Here is a 19,715-nt window from a genome sequence, read left to right on the forward strand (position 1 = left end):
CTAATTTCCCAAAAATAGTTAATTTGTCTACATTGCTCTTCAAAGCAAAGACTGAACACAGGTGCAAGGATAGATGTTTCTGGTGTCATCCAGTTATACAAGAACAGTGAAGAAACTTGAGTTTGAATTTTGAAGCTGTTAGGTGTCCTTAAAATTTAGCAGTTCCAGGAGCTCGTCCTGTTACATAGATGTAAACTAGATGCTTGAAAGCTCACAGACAGAAGTTCATTATGGAGCAAAGTGAAATTGAACAAGTCAGTGGATAAAAATGTTAAAAATATTCAGTCCTTAAAGGAAAATTTTTGAAATCTTTACCATTAAGGGTCTTGTTCACACATCCTATTATTGTTTGTCTTTGCCTTTTTTTTTTTTTTTTTTCTTTTAATCAGCCTGGATGCTAATATAGAAAGAATGAGAAATGAGGAAGGAGGGACAAAAGTAATGATGCACAATTAACATTACAACTTAATTGACATAACAGAGATTTGTGGGATAACTTGACAGGAATAATACTATAAAACAAGGAACATATAAAAAGGAAGATCTATGCTGCTTTATTATTCAAATATATGTATTCTTTAATTCAGAGGAATGGAATTCAGAGTGCAGAAGGAATTGGATCTGCTGAAATCTCATGGACAATAATAGAAGGAAAACCAATTGGGGCAGTATTGTGTTGATGCTGCATGGCATACCCCCAGATTTATAAGGACAGGTTGAGAGTGCTTTCTGTGAGCAGCCACAGAATAAATCAAAGCAGTGAATACTGCAGTAGGAAGTATTTCCCAGGAATCTTTCATGGGATGCGTACTGCAAGATGGCCTATCAGATTTTTGATAATTTTGTTACAGCTTCTTTGTACAGAAAGGGAAAATACAGCTCAGATGAACACTCTGTAGTAGGATTTAGCTGAGAATGTGGAAACGGAGGACAGCTTCTTGAAGCTAATGAAGAGAAAGTCAAAGAACAACAAAACAAAACCAATGAACTAGAAGAAGCCAGACTTCAGACTTCAGTGCAGTTAGAAAGTTAATAAGTGAAATTTCTTGTGATGCAAATACAGGAAAATTAGGCTGTGGCAGTGTAACAAAGGTGAAAACAGCAGTAAAGACACAAACTAATAGTAGATTTAGTGCATGGTAACATGAAAATAAATGGAACTATTTTTATTATCCTCAGAATGTCAAGCATCACTTAGGTACGCTGCAGTGTAAAATGATGTTGCAGAGATGAGGAAGACAGAGCATTGAGTAGGAGCAGACACAAGGTATCTGTATAGGGGAAAAGTTATCCTCTGTGTTTTAAACATACATGACAACATTGAAACCAACTTACTGTGAGCTTTTCTGTGTAATTTGGTTGTTTCCATACCACTATATACAGATACTTCAAATTTAAAAGTCAGAAATATTTATGATATTTTTAAAGAATTCTTTTCTTGAATTTAGATGTGCAGATATTTTAAAATCTGTCCATAAATTACAGCATTTAGAGAATGTTTCGCTTTGGTTGCAATCTCTCCTTTGTATGACTGATGAGGATTTTTTTCCATTTATTATTTCCATTTATTTCCAGTTATTTATAAAGTTAAATTATTGCGTTCTTGTTTAACATCTCCTATACTGGAGAAATGCCACTTTGATAATTTTTAAAACTTTGATCTAGAAAGAAATGGATATATTATGCATATTTTTGTCTCCATATTTTGTTAAAATCCATTCAGTATACCACTTAAACTGTGTGGTTTGTGACAGAAGTGGCATACTGAATGGATTTTGACCAATTTTTTGTTCCAAGGATTTTTAATCTATATATGCAAAATTATCCATTCAAGAGTTCTGATCAATGCAGATTCTCTTATCTAGTTGGGAAAACATTTTCTTCTGGATGAGATGGTACCAGATGCTTTCTCACCTTCATGTGTTTTGCTTGAGCTGTGAATTAAATCCCTTCTGGATGTAAGTATTGCTGATTTTTATGGCCTCTCTTTAAGTGCTTCATGAAGTCATAGTCACAAAAATTATCTTAGTCATAATCTAATTAAATAGAATGAGAGCTGTGTTTGCATTTCAGAATTCAGTCTCCCACTCATCATAAATATAGCAAAATGTGTGTATTTTTGCACAGGCAAATATATGTGTGTATCCCTATATATGAAAACATGTAAAAATATAACAGGCCTCACAGATTTGTTCCCAGACTGAGCTCTCAAAATAGAAAGCAGTAGGATTGAAAACGAGTTTTGATTAAAACTACGGGTTCTAGTGCTTAACTTTGCAATCCAATTGGGTATAAAACAACTGCAGATCTTTGTTACACTGTCTGGGCTAGCTAGTTAATGAAAAAAATAGGCATACAGAATTAGTTTAATAAGATGGTGATGTATATATTGCTGGACATGAAGACAGTTCAAAGAAGCAGAATTTTTTATGCATTGTTCATATAATGATGACCATAACAGTGGTTTATAATACAGTCTTTGAAGAAAAGCTTGATCTTTAAGGAGAAATCTGAAGAAAAAAAAAATCTTATTATTTTGATTGGTAGAAGAACAAAAATAATCCTCACCAAATCCCAAAATACTATTTCTTGAACACTAAAGAATATTGTAGAAATTAATACAGAAACCTAAATGTACAGATTTAATGTTCAATTTTTCCAATTGTAACAGGATGATAGCACTGAGCAGATTACATCTAATGAAGAATGTCAAATGTGTGCAATTATACTTGTTTACTTTCTAAAGATCCAGTTAGATTACTAGAACGGTAAAACAAGTGTGGGTCTCTGCCTGATGTAGACTTGATGATATAAATTACTATTATTTCATTATTCAGACATAAAATGACATGGTGCTGGAAACTATGACCACGCATATGTTTGCATTTCTTATGTGCAATTCTGTGGTATTTCAGATTTGTCCTAATCCTAAAGAATTTACTAATATAAACTCTTGCCATTTCTCTAATCTGGTAAGAACTCACACGTCTAAAATATCAAGGACACAAGAAATTATAAGTTTGGGTTTTTTTGTCGGACCTGTAGTGCTGCAGGTTTAACCAGATGGTAAGGTCATGGCCCAGTGGGCCAGGCCTTGCAGTCTGTATGTGATCACCATGGTTATTGTTGCAGCCACAGTTCACATGGGAACACGTTCAGTTCAAAGGAGTAAACTTATAGAAATATCGACAGCTCATCCAGGTGCATTTAAAAGTAATTTTACCGAGTTTGCTGTGACCAGATTCTGCTATTTATTTCTGTTTTGTTTATTTTTTCCCAACTTTTTCTTTATCTTTATATTGAAACAATTTAGCAGTATTTCTACTGTCAAATCTGAGGAAGAACTTTAAGCCCCCAATATGTAAATACCAGTCTTGTTGCTTGTGTAACAGGATCCATATAAAGGCCCATATAAAATGTGGGTCCCCATCTTTTCTTCTCTGTTGGTATCTATGGGATACCTATATTTCCCAAGTCTCCCTGTTTGTAAAATTGCCACTGGTGCATTTTGCCATAAACAGGCACCACTGAAAAAATTGGCAGTTAATGCTTTTCATGTCTAAATTTCCGTAAGGAGGATTTTACTGGTATCTTGCCTATGGGCACCAATGTAGTAATCATTCTATGATTATGGATTGGTGAACAGGTTCTCATGCAGTAAGCCAGTGGATGTACATGTTCTGGATGTCAGTTTCTTTCTGAAAATTAAAACCCACATTCTTAGAGTCATTGAATCATAGAACATGCTGAGTTGGAAGGCACTCATCAGGATCATGGATCCCAGCTCTTAGCTCTGTGCAAGACACCCCAATAATCACACCATATGCCTGAGAGCATTGTCAAAACACTTTTTGAACTCAGACAAGCTGGGTGATATGAACAGTCCCCTGGGGCACCTGTTCCAGCGCTCAGCCACCTTCTGGGTGAAGAACCTTTTCCTGATTTAAATCTCCCCTCACTCAGTTTCATGCCATTTCCTTGAGTCCAGTTGCTGATCATGGAAAGGAAGAGATCAGAACCTGCCCCTCTCCTTTTGCTCATGAAGATACTGAAGAACAGCCTCTTTTCCAGGCTGAACAGACCAAGTGACCTCAGCTGGCCCTCATATGGCTTCACTTAGAGACCTTCACCCTCTTTGTTGTTCTCCTTTGGACACTCTCTAACAGTTTAACTTATTTCTTATACTGTAGCACCTAGAACTTTCCCCAGCACTGGAGGTGAGGCTGCCCCAGCTCAGAGTGGAGCAAGACAATCCCCTCCCTTTCCCAGCTGGTGATGCTGTGCCTGATGGCAGGCATAGATCCTGACCCCAGGACATGTATGTCCTTTCTGGCTGCCAGGGCACTGCTGACTCAAGTTTAACTTGCCATCGACCAGGACCCCCAGGCCCCTTTCTGCAGTGTTGCACTCCAGCTCCTCACTTCCCACTCTGTCCATACACCCAGGGTTGCCATTGCAGATGCAGCATACAGTACCTGCCCTTTTAAAACTTCATATGTTTTGAGATTGCTCAGCCTTCTAATTTGTTGAAGTCTTCCTGCAGGGCCTCTTTGCTCTTGATGGAGTCAACAGCTTCTCTCAATTTTGTGTCGTCATCAAACTTAGTATTCTTCCGAGTTCCATGTCAAGTGAAGATATTGAAGTGAAGTGGGCCAAGGATGGAGCCCTGTGAAACTCCCCTATGACAGGTCACTAGACTGATGTCACCCCATTCATGTAACCCTTTGTGCCCCACATGGGAGCCAGTTGCTTGCCCATTGCATAAGCCCATCCAGCTGCGGGCTGGGCATTTTGTCCATGAGGACACTGTGACAGGTGGTATAAAAACTTTGCTGAAGTCCAAAAAGTTCACATCTACTGGTTCTGTTGATTGGCTAGATGAGCTACTCTGTCTTAGGTACAATAAGCAAGACTTTCATGAAGCTGTGCTGTTACCAGTGACTGTATTTCCCTTCAGGTCTTTTTCAACAGTTCCCAGAATAATATTTTCTATGAATTTATCAGGAACTGAACTGACACTGACAGGCCTGTAGTTTCCAGGGCCCTCCTTCCTGCCCTTCTTGAAAATTGGGACAGTGTTTGCCAGCTTCCAGTCAGTTGGGACTTCTCAGGAATCCCAAGACCACTGAAAAACTATTGAGAGAGGCATTGCAGACTCAGCACCCAGCTCTATGAGGATTGTCAGATGAATCCCATCAGGCCCTATAGATTTGCAGGGAGCCAGCTGGAGCAGCCAATATGGCACAGTTTCAGGGTCAGCTGGGAGCTGATCACTCATAGTCATGGTCCTCCAGCTCTGGGCACTGAGACCCCCTGGCATTACCATCAGGGTTGAAGAAGAGGCAAAAATGTGTCAAACACATCTGCCTTGTCCATGCCCCTGTTTGGGAGGTGACCATCCTCATCCTGTAACAGGTCGATGCTATTTTTACCCAGCCTTTTGCCATTAATATATTTGGGAAAAAACCTCATTTTTATTGTTCCCCACAGTTCTGGTGGCTTCAATTCCAGCTGAGCTTTGGCTGCATGAATTTTCTCCCTACAGCGATGAGCAGCATCTCTGTATAATTCCCATGTCATCTGACCTTGCTTCCACTGGGCAAACACCTTCCTTTATTGCCTTATTTCCAGGAGAACATCCCTGCTCAGCCAAGGTAGCCTTCTGCCTCCTGCTTGATTTCTGACATTTGGGAATTTCCTGCTCCTTTGCAGGAGGTGATGTTTAAAAAGTGATCAGCACTGACAGATTCCCAGACCTGCAGAAACTTCTTCCCAGGAGGACTTTATTTATTAATTCCCTGAGCATGCTGAAGTCAGCTCTCCTCATGTCCAGAGTTGAGGTTTTGCTGGCACTTTCCTTCCCTCAACAGAGATTTTAAATTCAATCTTTTCATGGTTGCTGTGGCCAAGATGTCCCCAGTCTCTGCTTTGCTCATGAGACCCACCCTGTTGAGAAGCAGCAGATCAAGGACAGTGTCTTTCCATGTCAGTTCCCTTAGGATTGACATAAAGTTGTCATCCAGGTCTTCAGGAATCATCTAGCTCAGAGCTGCACCAGCTATGTGATTCTTCCAGTTAGATTCTGGCAAGCTGAATTCCCCCATAAGGACAAGGCAGTTGACCTGGAAGGGTCCCTTATTTCCTCAAAGAATAATTCATCATTGCCATTTCTTGGCCAGGAGGTCTATAGTGGACTCCTATGATGACATCCAGATTAATTATTTGCCCCTTGATTCTTATCCAGAGCATCTCAATAGTGCCCTTTGTCAACTGTGTTTTTGCCAAGTGTGCTAGACATTCTAACCCTTCTCTTACATACGATGCCACCCCTCCAGTTCCATCCTCCTGAAGAGCTGCTAAGAAAAACAACAAACCTGAGTCCTCTCTTCTTGAGGACTTTTTTTGGAGTTTCTCAATTGCTGTTTCTTCTGCCAGAAGAGGGAGAAAAATTCAATCAATGAAAGTATTTTTATCCTGTCCTGAGTGTGTAGAGATAAAGTTTTACATTTATCTTTGCTGTATCTAAAATCAAATTCTTGTCCTGAGATTGTGATTTAAAAGAGATCGTACCTACACTGCTGGGATGATAAAAGTTCTGACATCATAAAACTAGTGCCAGCTGTATTTGTGAAAGCTGCTGTCCAGTTGGAGATAAAAAGCTAGGAAAATCCAAAATGCTAGACTAGGCCTTGGATATAGAGAAAACTCAGATTTCTCATTTTCAGTTATTTGGGGATGTGTTTGGGGTTTATTTGTCTGTTTTTTGTTTTTAAATATTCTTTCCCTTTCTCTTTTATCTCATCTAAATAATTTTAATCTGAATACTTCTAAATTTTTTTGGCAACAACAAATTAATTGCTTGTATATTCAGAAAGCTGTATTTTAGCTACCCTGTGAAAATTCTTCTGTTACTGTTTTTGATCTCATTAGCTCCTCTTCCATGAGGAACTTACTTTCCATTAACAAGCTGTAGATATAATAAGCAGAAAATTAAATTAGATTTTAAATTAAAAAATATTAAAAATATTAATAATATTTTTAAAATATTGAGCAGCAGGTAAAACAAATTGATTTTGAGCTCCAATCTCCTTCAATTAAAAAGGAAGAATGAAGTATTTTACATATCCTTTCTCAGGCTACTATCATATAATAATAACCTTTCAAATTCAGGTTTGTCAAACATAAGAACAGCTCAATTTCAGTCACCTGGAGTAATTTCAGAGTAATTTGGTTCTCATTTTTGTCATAATTTAAGTAAACTATGTAACATCATCAAATTATATACGTGTGTCTTGTTTTATGAAAGCCAAGATCCTCATTATTAATATATTTGTGTTTTGAGTTCAAGAATCAGAGGTTAGCAATTGACCTTGACACTTGACAGTCTTTGGTGTGTGACAGGAATATAAAGCAGGAGGTTTATTTGGAGCAAACATGTCCAAGATTTTTCTAATCTACAAAGCCCTCTAACTATGTTCTTCACTATTAGACAAAATAGTATTAAAATCATAGCTGACACAGTTGTTCCCTCAACTTAGATTTGCTGGCCCTGATTTTACTCCACCTCTTCTGTAGCAAAGTTCTACCCAAATATGAGATAGAAAATTATCTTACTTAAAGGTTTTACTTCCAGTTTTAAAGAACTCTCTTCCTCTGTTCCCAGCCCTCACCTGCATGAAAAATCTTACTTGCAAACCTCTGTCTTAAATGGCACAACAGTTAGCCTTGCATAGCAAGTTTCAAGGGTTTCTCACTTGGATCACTCAGCTCTCTTTAAACAGTCATTTGTATGCAGTGTGTTACATGCTTTGATACAAAGCCAAATTCAGAGTTCCAATGCCTTGCTACCACTTCAGTCTCGACCAGTTTCTCTGAAAATGCCCTGAAAAGATAATAGCATAAATTTGAGCAGCCTAGGGCAAAGGGATTATTTTTTAATAAACTCAAACTATGAAAAATAGGAAATATATGCAGTAGCAAATGTGAACAGAAGGAGGAAAATTATGATGGGTTTTAGAAAAGCACAAAGTGTGAAGAAATTACAGTGCTTCGAGGCACAGGTGAAACTAAATGCTGCCATAAAAGAAACAAAACCCATTCATTATACAGCCACTGAATTCTCTGTAAGACCATAATGTGAATGCATGTCATGGGTTGAAGGCAGAAAGCAATTACTGATGCCTTATAGTGGTCAAAACATTTTTAAACTGAATAGGACATGTTGATTTTTAAAGATATTTGTTTTTTAAGTTAAGGTATCAAACATGAATTTTGTGTGCTAGAACTGCAGCAGTAAATTTTAAGAGTTGTAGTTATAGAAATAAAAGAAAAGGTGGTTGTATTATTCTGAAATGGTGTTAGTGCTATCCTTTATTCAAATGAGTACATGAGGAGATGGGGAAAGCGTGAACAGTTCCAGAAAAAGATTTCAAAACCTGTATAAGTAATATTCCATCTCTGCAGTGGTATTCTCTCAAGTGCTTTCCATATTGCATGCAAAAAATGCAAGAAGAACAGAGGGACAGCATTTCATCTTGTGGATGACAAAATCGAGAACAAGGGCTTTTTTCTATTTACAGAGACAAGCTTTATCTGAACCTCAAAGGAAGTGGGCAACATATCAAATCAAGAGATTGTACTAAGATTTTAAACCCTCTGAGGTGGAGTTTTATCTGAGGTTTTAAATTCAAGATTTTGGAAAGGAAGATAATTCTGAAACAGCGCATTTCAAAATGATGGATTTCCCTAGTAATTTTTGTATCTCTAAAGAAAAGTAGAGCTAGTAAATTTTTTATCAAATAGGAAATTTAAAGGACAGAAAACAGTGACAGGAATATTAGACACAGTAAAGGAGAAAAATTATATGATTCTAAACAAATTTTTGTGCATGTGTGCAAAACCTGTAGAAGCTGAAGAAAAACAGCTGAGAGGATATGAATATATAGTTTGCAATTTTTTGGGAAGTGAAAGAAACCTGTCATGGGGAAAAAATGGGATAAAGACACTCTTTGCAATGACATCCTTCAAAAACTTGAAGTTTTGCCCAAATGAGGAAAATACAAAACATTATAAAATTTGAAATATCACATATAAAAATCTCATGTGAAAGACCAAAAGATGACAATAAAAAGAAAGGCATAAAGATATCTTTTACGAAACCACCTCTAGATCATGAAGTCATCTAGAGAGTTTGGAAGGACATATGTAAAATAAGAGGAAAATTTAACAAAGAGAAAATTACAGGAGAATTACAGGAGAATTTGCAAAGTCTCTTATGATAGGTATTTTCTTGTAAGAGACATCAAAACCTGCCCCAGATTTAGGTTAGAGTGGAAGAAATTGTTAAATAAACAGGTAAAGTGGGCAAAGACTATCAACCCAACATTTCCATAGAAGCCCACAAATTAAACAAATTAATTATTAACTCTGAAATACTGAAATATGAGCTTACCAGGAAGCAGAGCTTTTGCTGTTCTGTATGTTAAACAGTATTTGGGAAAAACAACAACAACAACAACAACAACAACAACAAACCCAAAACAAAACAAAACAAAACACCAAACCCCCCCCCCAAAAAAAAACCCCACAAAAAACACAAAAAAAAGCCCCCAAAAAACCCCAAACAAACAAAAAAACCACAAAAACCCCCAAAAACAAACAAACAAAAAAACCCACACAAAAAACCCCACAAAAAACCCCAAAACCAAGCAAAAACAAAAACAAAAACAAAAACAAAAACAAAAACAAACAAACAAAAAACAAACAAAAAACAAACAAAAAAAACAAAGACCAAAAACAAAACAAAAACAAACAAACAAACAAACAAAAAGCACCAAGAGAGAAAGAGAGAAAGAATTTGGTAATACCAAGCCATTCATGGCTTTAAAGACAACTATGCAAAATTGCAAAACTGCAGAATGTGATAAAGTAGCAGACGAAATCCAAAGTGATATTGGTGGACTCAGTAGGAGCACTGCAAGCTTGAAGTTGCATGATGGATTTGGAATGAACATCACTGTATAGAAAAGGGTCTTTGAGCAAAAGCAAACAACTTGATGCCCAGAGGCCAAGGAAGAGACTGGAATATTAGGAAGCATCTGGAAACCAGCAGAATGTGAAGTAGAGATTGTTATTCTGGTGTGTATGTGCCAAGGCTGCCCTGCATGTTCAGCAGTGTAGGGCATTCTGGTCAGTCAAATTGAAGGGTATCCATCTTTGTGAAATGAATGTATCATCCGTTCAGTCCTGGGAGAATAGGTACATTGGAGGACTTGCAGCTATTTCAAGCCAATTTCTCCATTAAAAAGAATGCAATCTTGGAGTAGTCATTACCCAACAGGCATAAACCTGGGACTAGCAATGCCTGACCTTCACCAGTGCTGTTGTGTGGTGTGCAGTGTCAAGACACACAGAGTGTCCTCTTGCGTGTGTAACAGTCAAAATGTTTGTGAGAGAAGGTAATCTTGTGCATATAATAGGACTGCATGTACTTTGGGCAAAGTCTGGGTTATTTTGTTCAGTCTTGATGCAATCCCTAGGACTGAATCAGATCAACCCAACAGTTGAGTCCTCAGTACTAATGCAGAAGTGATGGATAAAATACTAGCAATTGGTAAGCTTATAAGTAAAGTTATCATATATACAGTCATAAGGAAAATATATTTAGTGGAAATACTCTTGTCCCAAATTTGTTTTTCATGTTCTGTCTGCGGATCCAAAACCTGACTTTCCCCAGATTTCATGTCACTGTCAATCTGTTCTAAGTAATTTTTTGGGGTAAATGCTTGACATTTATTCTAGGATAAATGACAGTTACTTTAAAAAAAAGAAAAAAAAATGCACTAAGTGAACTTAAGTGTCTCTTTAGAGGTCATGCTGTGTTCTGCTAAAATCATATTCTCTGTCTTCAAAAAATAAGGCTTTATGATATTATCCAAGGAAAGAAATAGAAAATATAGCAATATCTTTACATTCCTCAGTGCTTTATAACCTGCTACAGTAAATTTAATTTTAATACTCCCATTGTTTTTATTAAAAATCCAGCATCCTGCTGGGCAGTACGTTATATAATACATACTTGTGATTAATGATATTTCTAGTAACAAGCCCTCCAAATTGTCTGGCATTGATACTTGTGTTGTATCTATACAGCAATATGTCTTCAAAAAAACTTCTGAAAATATACTCTCCTTCTTGTGTAGGCTAGTGTTTTCTCAAAAGTGGTTCTCATAACCCATATTTCATGCTTTTCAAATGTAGGAGAAAACTTATAGGAAAGTAATTCTCCAGTGTTAACTTAATTTTGTTCAATAATATATTGGGAATTTACATTGTATCACTGAAAGAATGCATTAATTAACAATCAAGGGCTGACAGTAAAATGATTCTGTGTTATTTTTAAAACAGATAATGACAAATATTATTTTGCTTTGAAAAATTAAAGAAAAATGCTCCTGCAAGTGTGATAAGAATTTATGTCTATTCTACTGAATTTAAATGTGGATGTTACCTGGATCACTGTCAAAATTACCATTTTCTTCATTGGAGAGAGATGGTTTACATATCATTCATGCCTACAGGAGAGGTTACTGTAGAACAGAAAATGTTAAAAAAACCCCACTAAAATACTAAAAGGTTATGATTTAATTCAGTCTTGTTGACAAGCTTAAAGGCCGTTTTTATGCACTCTTGAGATGTTAATATTGTATATAGTATATTTCCCCATGTACCTTCCATATCGTTTTGAAATGCTGGATTTTATAGTAGTGTTTTTAAATTTGGATAATATAAGGAAAGCAGGAATTATACAAACAAGGTTTTTGTCTTTCTTTTTTTTAACTCATATAGCAGTTAATTTTTTGGTATGACATTCATAGTCTTGCTTGCTCTGCATTTAGCCAAGTGTAAAGTGGAATGTTCACACTCATGCCAATTATAACTTTTTTCAAAGGTAGTGTAGACGCTTTTTGAATATTGAATTGGTTTGAAAAATGCCTACAATGAGATGCAAATGATATATAAAATATATAAAATGTATACATCCATTGTATATAAAATATATTACATACATAATATGTGTACATTATATATAAAATATATACATTGAATTAAGGGAGGCAAAAACTACTCTAACTAAGCGAGTTTGACTGATTTCTGGGTTATGCTTTAGAAGGTGCTTAAAGAAATAAAAGAGCATGATAATAGGAATATATTTGGCCCTGAATATTCAAGTGTTTATTTGCACAGTTCTCTCTTAATAACACATTTGTCATGTCTCAGCCTATCTATAGAAGCTGCTTTTTCCTACTCAGTCATAACTAGGAAAATACAGTGGCTTGTTCAGTGGAGGAGAAAGCATGTACTGATGAAGCTTTTGCCTTTCTTTCACATCTGTTCCAGTTGTCTAGGTCTTTCACAGCTTGTTGCTTTGGAAAATTTCTCCAGTGAAGCTTAGGAGATTCATTGGAGTGTCTCTGCTCTTTTGTTTTGGGTATTTTTTTTTTTTTTTAATTCCTTTTATTTTCTTTTGTATATGCTTGTGCTAGTGAAACAAGTCAAACTAAAATTATACAAGACAAATTAAAGTGTTCCAGAAGTGGTCCTGGACACTGAATGAGTCATACACTGCAGATATAAGCTCAGGCCTTTTGGATCTTTATCTTCACTTGTAAAGTGAGTGTGCTTTGCTTGGCTCTGAGATAAAAGCCTGTAAACAACACATTTTTTCAGAGAAATAGCAGTTTTGTTACAGCAGATTGAAGAGACAGAGGCTCATTCAAGAGCTCTCTGTCCTGTGTGATTATGTGTTTTTTCCCCTATCTATTTAACTGAGAGCAATTTGGCTACCTTACCAGCCCAGAACTGCTCAGAAATAGAGACATGTCAGAGATGATCAGTATGAGTTCTTCATCTCACTCCTGTAAATGGATGTCAGGTGGCAAAAGGGATTAAGCTTTATCTTAAATCTTTGTTGCAACTTTTATAGAAAGATTTTAGGCAGTGATTGGCACCCCAAATCACCGTTGAAAATCTTTCTAGATCATTAATATTTCCAAAGGATTCAGTATAACATTTGTATGGTTGTCAATCAGAAAGGAGGAGAAAACTCTGAAGTCTGGTGTTGAATTTTGTTAAACACAGCTCTGATGCAGACACAGGTGACCCTAGAGTCAGATGTAGAATTACTAACCATAACCTTGCCAGCTTCCAGCAGTCTGCTCCCCAAAATCACTTCATTCTACATATATATAGAGAAGCCCCTTTGCTCAGGTTTTAGCTAGATGGCTAAGATAAGACAACTTAAACATCATATATTAGAGAGAGCAAACACAACATATTTACACATCGTATATAAGAGTGAGCAAACACAACATATAGGCATGCAGAGTCTCAGCTCCTGACAGAAGAAAATGTCTTCATCTTCCTTTCTGGTAGCTAAATGCCTGTTAGAGGGTGGATGGACAGTTGTTGCACACCAGAGAGATTGTTCAAGGTCAAGTCATATGTGATAAAATGGCATAAGAATTTCCCAGCTAGTTTGATGCATTCCTGTGCACATTTTAGTTGTTTTTTTTTTTTTTTTTTTTTTTTTTTTTTTTTTTTAAATACTATAAAAGAAATGTGAAGTTATCTAACAAGTAGGAAGAGCATATGTCCAATGAATTGTGCAACAACTCCTATTTTGCAGTGTTCTATAACTCTCTTTAAAGAAAATATGTTTTTTCTGTAAATAGACAGACATGCATACAAACAAATCAACAAAAACAAAATCCCAGATGTCACAAGAACATAAATCTCCTGATTTACCCTGGAATCTGCTCAAGCAGTCTGTCAGAATTTTTTGTGGTTTTTATTCCTCCTCTTATGATATTTCTCTAGGTTTTGGGGTTTTTTTTCCCCTAAACTTTGAACCTGAAGTGATAGTATTTTGCTCTGTATGAATTTGGCACTTTGCTCAATGAAACGTCACACCCTGAAAATACCTTGAAGGAGTAGTAAAAACTAGAGCTAGAAACATATCATAGGGGCAAATTGTTTATATTGATTTTGTCATCTCTTAATCACTTGTTCAGAAAAAAATAAAATTGTAATTGAGCAACCATCTCAGTAGAAGCATTTAAATTTTCATTCTCCTTTATAATTTGGAAAATAAACAATATCAGAAATATCTTCAATTTGAAGCCACTAGCTTTTTTTGTTAGTCGTTGTTGTGCTTACAGTTTTTATATAAGTTGTTATTGTTTAGGCTTAATGACTAAGATGATGAAATGAAAATTTATATATATTGTTCTGCTTGTAGTCCAAGATGAATATCTTCTGTTTGCACCATTTCTTTGGCTAATGTTTTGGACATATCATGTTCAACAGGAATAAAATCCATAATACTTTAATGAAAACTTGGAAAGCTTGTAAGGTCTGGAAGAAGGACATCTGTCTGTATGACTCATGTCCCTGGTACAATAAATGGCACCAGCCTGGTTGCTGGAAGTACCTCTGGGATAGTTCAGTGAGGTTTTTTCTTGTGATGTTATGTGTAAGTTATGTAAGCATGTAGGTACTGCACCCACAGAAAAATGGGGATTAGGGAATGTTCCTCAGTGTCTTCAGTTAAATATACACAGGACAAGGAGTTACCTCTCCCGACTTCAGCCTAGCACTGAAGAGGCTGCCTTTTTCTCCTTTATTTTAAGGTTTTAAGAGCTTTACTATCCTGTTTTCTGGTTGTGATATGGACTGATATATTATGGTTATTCATAGAAACATGCCTGAAAGTATTTTAGACAGGGAGTCATAAAATATGAAAGAAATATTTGACCCCCATTTAATGTGCTCGTACTGCTTTCCTCAGTTAAAGCCATAAACTTATACCTTGATTTCATACATTGTTCTAGGTATTTTATTAAACTTCTATGGATTTTGCTAAATGCATCAACTAGCTTAATTAGCTAAGTGTATTTCTCTCTTGTGTGTATTTCTGGAGTAGATGGAATGATTTATTTACCTTTGTGTCCATTGAAAAAAGTAATGTGAGGATACTCATGTGGATACTGATTTTTGCTGATATAATTGATGTTATATTAGGAGATTTTACTGTAGCATCTCTGTTGGTCAGAAATTACACTTTATCTCCTCTTTGGCTGGCTGACCTAAGGAAAAAAAATGTGTGCAGAGATGTATCTGGCTCAAATGAGAATATAAATCTTTTAACTGCCTGATCTCAGAGCATCTGAATTTCCCTTTAATTCCACTCTTCCATGATTATTGCAATGCATGTAGCCGGAGGCTGACAAATGCTTCTTTTCAAAGCGGTGATGCCATGCCATCATCAGTTGCTAGGGGTTTTTGCTTAGTTATTGTTTTAATACAATGGCAAATTTGTCAAATTCTGACAACTATATGAAAGTACCCCACTGCTGGTTTAAGCATTCTTAGGCTCCTGGATTTGAAAATTACTCTAGATGACCTTCTTTCTCTGAATTTTTTAGCATATTCGTGGTCTGAATACCATATAAGTTAAAAGATGCCTTTAGATTAGACTGAGAAACTGGATAAAAATAACCAATAAGCCTTATTTCATTATTACAAATCGTACTGCCAATGTCTAGTTAAATATAATTGTGGCAAAAAGCCCATAATCAGAAGCCTGTAATCTTTTGCAATTTTTTGAGTTGGTATGCATTTGTTATTGACTGGAAAGCATGATCTGTTCACGGATAAGTGTGCTGTATAGTTCAGGGTGACTATGTGTTGAACGATCTAGTGATACATCAAACATTTGCTCTGGTGGATCTTAGAATGTGTGCAGCTTTTATACACTGGTGAAGTGTCTTAGGCCTGAATGTTGAACAAATTGAAAGGCCTTTTTTAATTATATAAATTGCTTTCTTTCAGTACAGAAGCTATTTGGATGATTGAGGGATAAAACCTCACCTTTGACTTGCAAAACACTCCTGATTTAGTCCTTGTCACCATGAATAAGAATACCTGTAGTCTACATGGGAAGAGCAAGAGTGTAAGTAGAAGATTTTCTTTTCCTTGCTTTTATATTTAATATTATTATTCTCCCACACTACTTCTGTATTGTATTAGCCTTTCAAATGCCACTTTCTGAGGTGGAATGATAAAATCACTGTTACTTGTACCCTATTTTTGTATCTGTAACCTAAATACATATGTGTGTTTCTTCAACACCCAGATATAAGATTACTGAATAGTAGTGTGGTTTGACTGACTTTTTTTTTTTATTTATTCTTTATTTATTTATTCTTTATTTATTCATTTTACACAGTTTATTTTTAAAAAAGTTGTTAGAAGTTAATTTTTTCTTGAGCATTCATTGAAATGTTAAGAGTATGTAATGTCTACATTGTACTCAGCTGTAAACGTGTACCCTGCACTGATGTCAGGAACTGTACTTGATTTGATACAAAATGCTGACTGTGAAAGGTTCCAGGAGGTCAATAAGAAAATAAGCTAGATTTGGATATAAGCATATATAAGCATAGATTTGGATGAGGTTCAATTTTTCTTATTTTCTGGTCTTTGTCATATGTTTTGTCCTATGTATATACATCTCTCTGTATCCAAGAGTATTTCTGCAACAAAGAGGTTTGGACAATACAGACTGTGAAAGATATGTTTTATCTTTAACCTGCAAAATAAACTTCCTTATTTTGGTGTTAAATCCTAGCATATCTTGCTCTGGGAACTTAATTAGAACCATCTGCAACTATTCTTTCTTTGAACTAGGTACATAGAATATTTCCTGCTGTTTGTTGTTTTGAAATTGTAAAATAGTTAATATCTGAGAAATTATTTTAAGCTATGTGATGTTATGCTACATAAATATTTTTTTTGACTATTCCTTGTAGGGGAATAGTGAAACCACTTGAACTATTTGAACAAAAGTGACTTTGGAGAAATCTCATAGACTTGTTGAGCACAGCCAAAGATTTCTTATCACATACCAAATCTTCCACTGTTCCACAGGTCTGTCAATTTGAATTTTTTTCATTGTCAAAGTCATCCCTGGCCTGCCAGACCACTTCATGAAAAGACCAACTGCTGAATAACTAAAAATGCCATCAGTTGAACTGAATAATCTTAAAAAGAAAGAATGGACTATAACTTCAATTTTTATTTAATTGGATGTTGCTACATATCTTCCAAGTTTTTTTATCCATTTAGGAAGCATGGGAATCAAGGTGTTGGTTCAGTGATTTCAGATGTCAGTGAACATAATTTACTTAATATAGAAGATGAACCTGGAGATATGTGTGAACATTTGGGTATTTTCACCAAATATAGAACTCACTGTGCATCATGAACTGACTGAAGCTAACTTTAACCATGTAGCATAATAGAAACTGCTGATAGAAAATACTTAAAAATTTCCATTCCTTTTTTGACAACACATCTAGTGCTGTTAAAATAATTTGCAAGTGATCTTGTAATTAAAAAGATGTGGTTAATATTTATTAACTGTACTTCTTCTAATAGATGTTTAAATTCCATTACCTAAACTATCCTCAGATGAGTAGTCCTGCTAGACCTTTGCTCTCTCTCTGATGGTTTGCACAGTATTGCTATTCATTTTTTTGTTGGTAGCCTATGGAGTTGCATTTAATTGTGTTTGTGAAAAGGGTTTATACAATAGTGATTTCTTTCTTTCAGTGTTGCTCACGGCATTCAGTGAGAATCTCAGCATCCATTTCCTTTCAGTCTTTGTGTACTGTTTGTCTAATCTTTTCTTTAGGTGTACTTTGTGGCTCTTTATTTCTTTTATAACTTGCCCTCTTAAATAATTTCCTCTTTTCCTTTTTTTTGTTACTCTTTTTCCTCTGTTTCCTCTATTCAACTTAGAATATTCTAGGTGGTCTAATGCTTATAATTCCATGACTTATCATCTGATACTTCTGAAAAGACAGCTAAATCTTTGTCTCTTCCTGTATCCTTCCTTCTCTCACTCCCTGTAGTTTGGCGTTTTTTCTCCATTTCCACCACCTCCCCGCCAAAAAGTTACTTCCAGTAAAAAATGGAGTTTTAGTTAGTACTGATCAGTCACAGAATGAGATTTTTTTTGAACATTTTTTATAATAAAACAATGAACTTGATTTTTTTAGTGTTTCAGAAAGGCTTCATATTATTTCCATAACTGCATAAGCAAAACAAAATATTTCCCCACACTATTTCTACAGCTTTGCCTATGTGAATATAATTTTTTCTTTATCAAAAAGCATGATGAAATATATTTATTGGTACTTTCAAAATCAGACTTTCAGCCTATCTTCAATGAAATTAGCATAGCTTTGTTGACAGTTAGTACATCATCTATAATAAATAACTTTTCAACAAAGTATTGTAATAACTAGATTTCTGTGGGAGTATATTGGAGCATATTTGGTCAGCTAAAGGAAATAAGAGTACGTTCAGGTGATGGGCATGCTAGTATCAAGAATGAAGTCTGACTGTCACACTGTGTGGGATTTTATCTTGGAACATTGTGTCAGAAGTGAGTCAATCCTTGTGAAATCTGAAAGTAGCTATATTGCAAGAAAATGAACCAAGAAAGAGGATATATTTAGCAACTGGGTCTGCTTAAACTGTGGCATTTCAAGAGCTTCAACAACAACAAAATAAAAGTAGTGGGGCAGAAAGCAAAATTAAAACTTTAAGGGTATTTTGTCTGCCTTTTAGTTTATTATTATCTGCAAAAGCCTAGAAGTCAAGACTTTTGCATTCATAAATATAAAAAGTGTATTTTCAACAATGATAGCTTTAAAGTGATAAACTATGGATCACTAATAGGAGGCAGAGTGGCTGACACTTTGCGATCAAAACTTTAAAAGCAAAGTTTTAACCACTGGAGACAAAAAATGGGGGACCTCAAAATGGAATGCTCTCCAAGGAGAGGTTTCAGGAAAGATTCTGAAAGTTTAGCTGCATGTAGAAGGGGGGAGGTGGTGGTGGTGACGAATCATGAGAATGCAAAGCAGGCACAGAGCACCCATAGAGGAGTGCAAAGGAGGGCAGAGAGCTATTTGCGAACAGCTGACTCACAGACATGTTTTCATCCAAAGTTCTTAGGTCTGGATTGTGATAACCTCTGCTTCAGATGTGGGGGAGTAAAGAGAAGTTAGACACTTCTTTTATTCCTGTGCTCGTTTCTCCTTAGATTATGGGTCTCGGAGAAGACATGGGCCAAGGGTTCTTTGTCTGCCACTCCTCCTGTAGGGAGAGGTAATGCCATCCTGTCTACTCCAGACAAATGCACTACACTCCTCTGCTCACCAGCTAGAGTAGTTAGTCAGCAACAGGGTAAGACAATCAATACCAAAAAGTAGACTGATGTAGTTCTCCACTGAGAGTGTGAAGGAATTGCTAAGAATTTCAGTTCCAGGCCCTTTTCTGGCACAGAGCAGTTCTGTCAGACAGAAATTCTTGCTTTAGGTCAATAACTCTAAGTAAGCAATTTGTCAACAGGCAATCTTGCAGTGTTCCAGTAACATTTTTCATAATAAAATTGTGTTAGTTACAAATAAATTGATTTTTCTCTCATCATCAATGGTGAGGTCCATTTGTTATCTGATAGAAGAATATTTAGAGGGAGATTGCTTGGACTAACCATTCTTAATTAATGGGAAGCAATTACATTACATATTCTTTGCCTTCTTCCACCTCTCTATCTGTCATACAGCCTTTGCAAATGAAGCAAG

At 35.9% G+C, this 19,715-nt stretch overlaps 1 long non-coding RNA gene across 1 annotated transcript in view; it reads left to right on the forward strand.

Annotated features, from left to right (window-relative positions):
* Nucleotides 1–19,715, forward strand: part of LOC310922622 — a 143,337-nt gene that overhangs the window by 60,304 nt on the left and 63,318 nt on the right. Inside the window, exon 2 of the long non-coding RNA XR_014592454.1 lies at nt 15,892–16,012. This is a non-coding gene — a long non-coding RNA (uncharacterized lncRNA). The remainder of the gene's footprint in view (nt 1–15,891; nt 16,013–19,715) is intronic.

Source organism: Zosterops lateralis (assembly GCF_965231275.1).
Source record: "Zosterops lateralis genome assembly, chromosome: Z".
Classification (NCBI taxonomy): Eukaryota; Metazoa; Chordata; class Aves; order Passeriformes; family Zosteropidae; genus Zosterops; species Zosterops lateralis.